The sequence below is a fragment of the Aplysia californica genome, unplaced genomic scaffold, assembly GCF_000002075.1.
Source record: "Aplysia californica isolate F4 #8 unplaced genomic scaffold, AplCal3.0 scaffold00793, whole genome shotgun sequence".
Taxonomy (NCBI): Eukaryota; Metazoa; Mollusca; class Gastropoda; order Aplysiida; family Aplysiidae; genus Aplysia; species Aplysia californica.
In genome coordinates, this window is record NW_004798063.1 from 11,172 (window position 1) to 18,285 (window position 7,114).

A 7,114-nucleotide genomic window follows, 5' to 3' on the forward strand; every position below is an offset into this window, starting at 1 on the left:
AGATACCGACAGAAAGAGGTGAATTGGGATGAGGGGGGCAGAGAAAGACAATAAATATAGACAGAAAGAGATGGATTGGAGGGGGGGCGGTTGCAGGGAGACAGCGAGAGATACAAAGGCAGGGAGACAGAGAAGGAGGAAGGAGAGAGACAAAGAGGCTGGGAGTGGAGAAGAGGCGGAGAGAGATACAAAGACAGAAAGAAAGAGAGGGGGGAGAAGAGGGAGACAGAGAGATGGAGAGAGGTACAAAGACAGGGGCCCTCGCGATCACCTCAACCAAAGGTGTCTGTCTTTACAACGGCTTGCCTCAAAGGGAACGGAAATACAAAATATACAGGTTGGGGGGGGGGGCAGATTTTCTAGGGGAAGTGGAGGGGTAGGGGTAGGGAGAGGCACTAGTCACAGGACAATAACTTAAGAGTAGTAAGAGTGTAACAGCTCTCGTCTATCCCATTTCCTCCTTCCACCATTGGTACAGTGTAACAACACAAGAACCGAGGGCTCTCGTGGCCTAGAGGTTAAGGTGTTGGCCTCTCATTCAAAGGTAAAGGGTTCGAATCCGGGTAGCGACCGAAAAATGTTCTTCTCTAAATTTTAATGTGTCTCCTCTCACCTCCTTTCCTGCTTTCTAGCAATGTTCTGTCGTCTGCGTTCGTCTCCTCTTTCCGTCCCCACCCCCTCACCTCCTTTGTCAATTCCTCTGGGCTCCTGACTCTTTCTGCAGCCTTTCTTTTACTACTCCTTGGCTCCTTCTTGCTGTAGTCTTTCACTTTCAGGCACACCCTAGACCTTCGGGTATGAAAGATCTACACCTAGCCTTCTCGGACAAGGGCGAAAAATCTCCGAGGGCCCATGTGCAAGTTGCGCACATTAAAGATCGCTTGGTATCAATAAGGGTAGGCTTCAGCCGCCACCCGGACAAAACTAAAACTTTCCAACCAACTGAAAAAGTTAAATGTGTCCCTTGTGCTCATAGGACATTATGCAGTAGCTAGCGCCGTAAAAAACTCACAAAAAAACAACCCCAAAACCCCCACAAGAACCGTCGTCAGCAATGTTGTTTCTCCATTCCGTTTTCTTCCCCAGGTCTCCGCCTTGCTGTGGACCTCCCAAGCCTGTTCGCCATATTCCTCTTTTCCTCGTCCTTCCTCTTTTGAGCTTCTAATATCTCTGTTTCTTTGTTTGTCTGTCTGTCTGTCTGTCTGTCTGTCTGTCTGTCTCTATCTCTCTCCCTCTCTCTCTCTCTCTCTTTCTCTCTCTCGGTTCCTTTCGCTAAGTGTCCCATATACGCTCAAATTTGTTTGATGGTTTGATCAAATATGTTTGACACAATTTTTTTGGATAAGTTTTTGATCGTGTATGAGCGTGTTTGATGGTCAAAATAATGTGAGGTCAAATATTAGACGGATCTGTTTTCCGTTGACACTTTTTGTCAAACCCTCAAACTATTTGATCGTTTGTGGACTTCATCAAATTTATTTGTGCAAACATTATTTTTTCAGTGGCTACCGGATAGAAAAGATCTACTTTTTACATCATCATTATCAAAGGATAAAAAATATATAATTATATTCTGGATCTGATTGAAGTGTACCACAGTTTGCCTGAACTACGGAAAGTTAAAAGTAAAGAATATAGTGACCGAGATTTAAAAGGGAAAAAAAGCTGCCTATGACGCTCTGCTGCTGAAATGCATGTACATGGAATGGTATGCAGATGCCACAAAAGAAGAAATGAAAAAGAAAATTAACTCAATGCACACGAGTTTTCGAAGGGAGTTGAAGAAATTGGATGTTTCTCAAAAGTCTGGGGCCGGTGCAGATGATATCTACGAGCCTTCATTGAGGTTTTCGATGCTCTTTTTTTCCTGCGTAGTCAATCTCCATCCATCCGCAAAAAAACAAAACAAAAAAACTTTCTGAAATCGTCTGGCTCAGTCCATCGCAACTCTTCTAATAATGGCCACATTTTTGGTGCTACAAAAACCAATTCTTGGCCCACTTTCTTTTCTTTTTCTGCGCAAGGCTAAGGCAACAGCCAATGCTGTTGGTCCGTCCATTACAAACTCTTGGCACAAACTAATGTTTGACGAAAACAATTCAGAGTGTAGGGCAAATGTCAAACTGTCAAAAGAGTTGGATCAAAAATATTTGACAAACAAATTTGAGCGTGTATGGGGCACTTTAGGTTAACTTTGTTCCCTCAGGTTTGCTCATTTATGTTTTTTAGGGTTGGGGTTGTTTGTGTTTTGTTTGTTCGTTTGTTTTTCTTAACCTATTATTTTTAGTGACTTTAATTCCCCCTCGATTGGACAAAACGAAGAGCGGCTAAGTCCACAATGGGGGTAGGTGTAATATATATAGCTTTGACGTCATGCGGGACAAACGGTTTTTTATCTTTTTTTTTTTTAAGGAGAGCCCTCTACTACATTGAGAGGCGAAACGTGTACGTATCTAATATCTATTTGTGGTGGCCGAATTTTGCTATTCAAAAGGCTTTAATGGCTGCATCGATCGACATGCAGTTTTCGCCAAAAGGTTCTTTAAAATATTCTCCAGATCATGACGCCCTTGGTTTTTTCAGTTATGAGACAGTTTTGCTGCAAAAACCTAAATTTCTTTATTTCGCCGATCGATTTTGTAGGTCGACGCTTCTGTCTCTGTAATTTTAGAAAATCCGCCAGTTTTGTTTATTTCAAGTCATACTTCCGTACGATATTATCACGCATTGTTGCGCAATACTGAGCACTATTTTAAGTGTGCGACCCGTATAGATCTAGCCTCACGTTTTCTTTTTTTATTTGGTGCTACATTCGACTGTGATCCTTTCGTTTGATGCCCATCATCGCTTTTTCTGGACTCCTTTGTTATTTATATTTGGCGACTTGGAAACACGTGTGCCATTTTTCTCTCGGGATTTATTGCTCCATTCAAGTAGAGTGTAAATATAGTAGGCCAATGACTTTCAGTTAATGTTAATATACCGATCATTCCTTTCATCGAGAGGGGGCCCAGCTAGTAAAGTATAAGTATTATCAGTTGCATGTATGTAATCACTGCTTCCCTTCCACAACTTGAGAACATCGACGTTGTCAAAATCACTCACGGACATTGGACCTTTGAATTTGAATAAAGGTCCACAAAAATCAGCAATTACTAGAATAGCCGTGTGCAGAACACTGAACATTGTCTCAGTTTCATAGTCACGTAAATACCCATTCACCTCCCCCCCCCCCTCCCCACGCCCCTCTTTTCGGGCCACTCACAAAGCAGTAAAGTTGCAGTTGGCACAATTGGTATTAGCAAATACATGTAAGACTTACTTCTTGTGGAGTCTACTTCAAAAAGGTTGGATCTAGAGTTTTTTGTTTTTCTTCTGTATTTTGTTGTTTTGGTTTTGTTTTTTGTTTTGTTGTTGTTGTTTTGTTTGTTTGTTTTTTCTTGCTGTGGGTTTTTAGCCGCTTTTTTTTTTTTTTTTTGGGGGGGGGGGTTCGGAATAAGTGCGTGACTTTTTTCCTCGTCATTTTTACATGTACTGACCCGCATAATCAGGTCATGGCACGAATATGGCATGAATTCCTGGCCGCGAAAGGCAAGGTAGCCAAATAAATTGTTATTCTTTGTACGTTCGCATGTTTGTTTTGTATAGGTCGACTATCAATCATCTTTTACTTTTACCGTTTGGGTCGTTTATTGGTTGTTGTTGTTTTGTTTGTTTTTTGTGTACAGGGGCGGTCTCGGGCACGGGGAGACTTCGGACACGTCAATTATTCGTAAACTATTGAAAATACGCTTTTTTTTAAAAACTTGATCCCATACTGTGTCACTGACTGAAGTGTCTTTAGGCCATTCCCAAAGGTGGGACATTTCTCGTTCTTATGCACAGTAGAATTGTAAATTGGCAGATTCAACAATGTCATGTTCATAACTGTGCCTGATCTACAACAGGGAACTGCTGCTTTTTCTTTCCTAATCCTTATTATTGTCACTTTCCTCTACTTCTTTTGCATGTTTGTCACACTCTTGGGACCCGTTATTTCCGGGGTGCCTTGAAAGTCGAAACAGACTTTGAGCTGTCGAAGCTAGAGAGGTGAGCAGAGTAAGCCTGATTCCCTGTAAAGACTTCTCTGTTGACATTCACCCCTTGGCGCTCATATGACCTTATGCAGTGCGTTTGAATTTCGTCTTCAAAAGCTCAAACAAAGTGCAACACCTGAAGCTCTTTTGACGCAGAAAATTCTGATTTTAAAAAAATAAATCTGCAGACTTTGTTTCCATTATAGCTGTTTTGATTTGGTTGTGATATAACAACGCCTTCCAGAACACCACAATTGTCAGGTCATTTAAGGAGGTGAATCCCCGACGTTACGTCACTCTCCGCCAGGACGTAACGGGGAGCCATGAAACAGCCCATATTTAAGAACACACAAACAAGGATCCGAACCAGACGACATCGCTCAGAGAGAGAAATAGCGATACACGTTTAGTGTTTAGCCAATAGAGCACCTTCATGAATACCGTGCTCTCACGAAACCTAGACGTAAATAGACTCGAAAACTAACGTGGAAAAGAATTATTTTCGTCTCTGTTTATCACTGCAAAAACTAGCTTGTCATTAGGGGCATCAATGAATAATTCTATTTTACAATGATAAAGGGAGATTTTTAAAATTAAGTCAACAAGTACAAATGTGCATGAATAGGACTTGTTTATGATACAGTTGGATGATTGCTTTCAACGATTTCCTGTGGTTGTGAAATACATTGTCAGGCCTCAAACAAAAGGTAGTGATATAATAGCTGTATGCTACGTCGAAGTTTTGTCTCTCAAAAATAATTGGTACATGAAACACACTGTTCGAAGTCACCATTCTCTTCGTCCCAAGTTTCCCTCCCGTTCGTCCGATCTCTACCGCAGAGTGGGGTGGTATCGGAATCTTAGGGTACTTCAGATATGATACTCTGGTGGTAAAACATGATGATGCACAAAGCTGATATCGCATGTCTGTCCCTGTGGTTTTATGCACCCCGCATAATTTAGCAAAATTCGATCATTTTTTGTGACTAATTTCTGATTATTCTCCTTTTTATCATTCCTTGTTAAAATAAACAGAATCGCATAATTTCACATCTTTCGGCTCAGTTTGCATAATTTCAGAATTTTTCTTGCATAAAACGACAGGGACAGGCATGTGGCGACTCCCAAATGGCTAGCAATATAATATTATTAGTGAAACCTTTTTCTTCGACCTAAGTATTGTTTCCGATTCGAGCGGTGAAGCCAAACGAAAAGTGTCCGAAGCCTCCCCCAGTACTACTATCTATCACGTTTTAGCGTGTGCATCGTTCATTGCTTTGTTCTTTTAATATTAGATCTAGAAATCTACATGTCTATCTACTATGTTTTAGTTCCCAAATGACGTCAGCTAAAATTTGGCCAAAATTGACTCACCCCCTCCCCCAGTTGACGCACAAGTACGGTAGGCCTTTTTTTTTTAGCAGTCTGTGGTATGGGGAGATATTGTTAATTTTAGTTCTTATGCCCCCCCCCCCCCCCCCCCCCCCAAAAAAAATATAAAAAAATATATACATATAGGCTATATAATATATATTATATAAACCATAACAATAATACTAATAGTCCAGTTTAACTGTTAATTTTAGGCCAAGCTAGAGGACAAGGGTTTTTTGTACACTATCACTATCACGTTTAGGCGTGTGAGCTGGGTTTTTTAAAAATAAATTGTGTACAGTATTATTATCATGTATACAAAGGAAACCAAAACAGTTCAAAAACTAAAAGTTTTAGTGGGTTGTGTTGTTTTTTTACAGATACTATCATGTTTTAGCTTGGGGTTCGTTTTTCTTGTTTACTTTCATGTTTTACCGTTTTGTTTGTTGTGGGTTTTTTTGTATAATATCATGTTTATTTAAGCTTGTGGGTTGTTTTTCTTGTATTTATTAAAGGTACTTATTTTAGCCTTGGTTGTTGTTGTTGTTGTTGTTTGCTTTTTATGGTATACTCTCACGTTATAGTGAGTTCCATTTCAAAATAAAAATTGTGTTTCCCCTTCTCTTATAAAGTAATTTTCGTTGCAATACCTGTGCATTGTGAGTGTTTGTTGTCGTGAGATTGAAACATCACCCTTATTCGCCTCTTTTACCCTGGTATCGGGTGTTGGCCGCCACGAAGGGCTCTCAGATTGTCGCATACCCATCGGCAAGTTCGGTTCGGTTTGGTCGTCGGGGCAAGCCAGCTAGCTTTTCTTTTCTTTCCTTTTAGGTAAGTGTTTTACCGCGCTCGCAACAGCAAAAGGTCATATGAGCGCGCGGGACATATTAAACATTTTCAGTTGGTAGGAAATTTTGAACTTTGCCCGCGTGGCGCCGAAACCTACTCTTATAATAATTGATTTTAGACCACCAAGGGATCTTAAACGTGCGCAACTTGCACACGGGACCTCCGAGATTTTTCACCCTTGTCCGAGAAGGCTAGGTGTAGATCTTTTCTACTAGACGATCAGGGGTGTGGCTGAAAAACAGCAGTAAAGAGCCAGGAGTAGCAGTAGAAAGGCTGCAGAAAGAGTCAGGAGCCCAGAGGAGGGGGCAGAAAGTGGAGACAAAAACAGGCGGCAGAACATTGTTAGAGAGCAGGAAAGAAGGTGAAAGGAGACAATTTTAAAAAAGAACATTTTTGCGTTGCTACTCGGATTCGAACCCGGGACCTTTGACTATGAATGAAAGGCGAACACCTTAAATAACCTCTAGGCCACGAGAGCCCCCCCCCCCCCCCCCCCCCCCGCTAGCTTTACCTCCATGGAGGGAGAAAATCTACCAGAGTGACACAAACCAAACGAAACTCACGATGACCTTCAGGAACAAACTCGTTTGTTTAAAAGGCCGCGATTCGGGCAATCGATTTGAGGCTAGGGTCTGTTTTGAGAAAGAATTGCACTCGAAAAAGCTTGACATTAAAAATTTGTGCAACTCAACGTCAAATTTTTCAAAACTAAGTACAGAGCAGATAGAACTTAATAATTCTAGGAGGATAGATGGACGATAGATAGTTGATAGTATAGGAAAGAAGGAGCAAATCACACCAGAGCAACCGTCCAC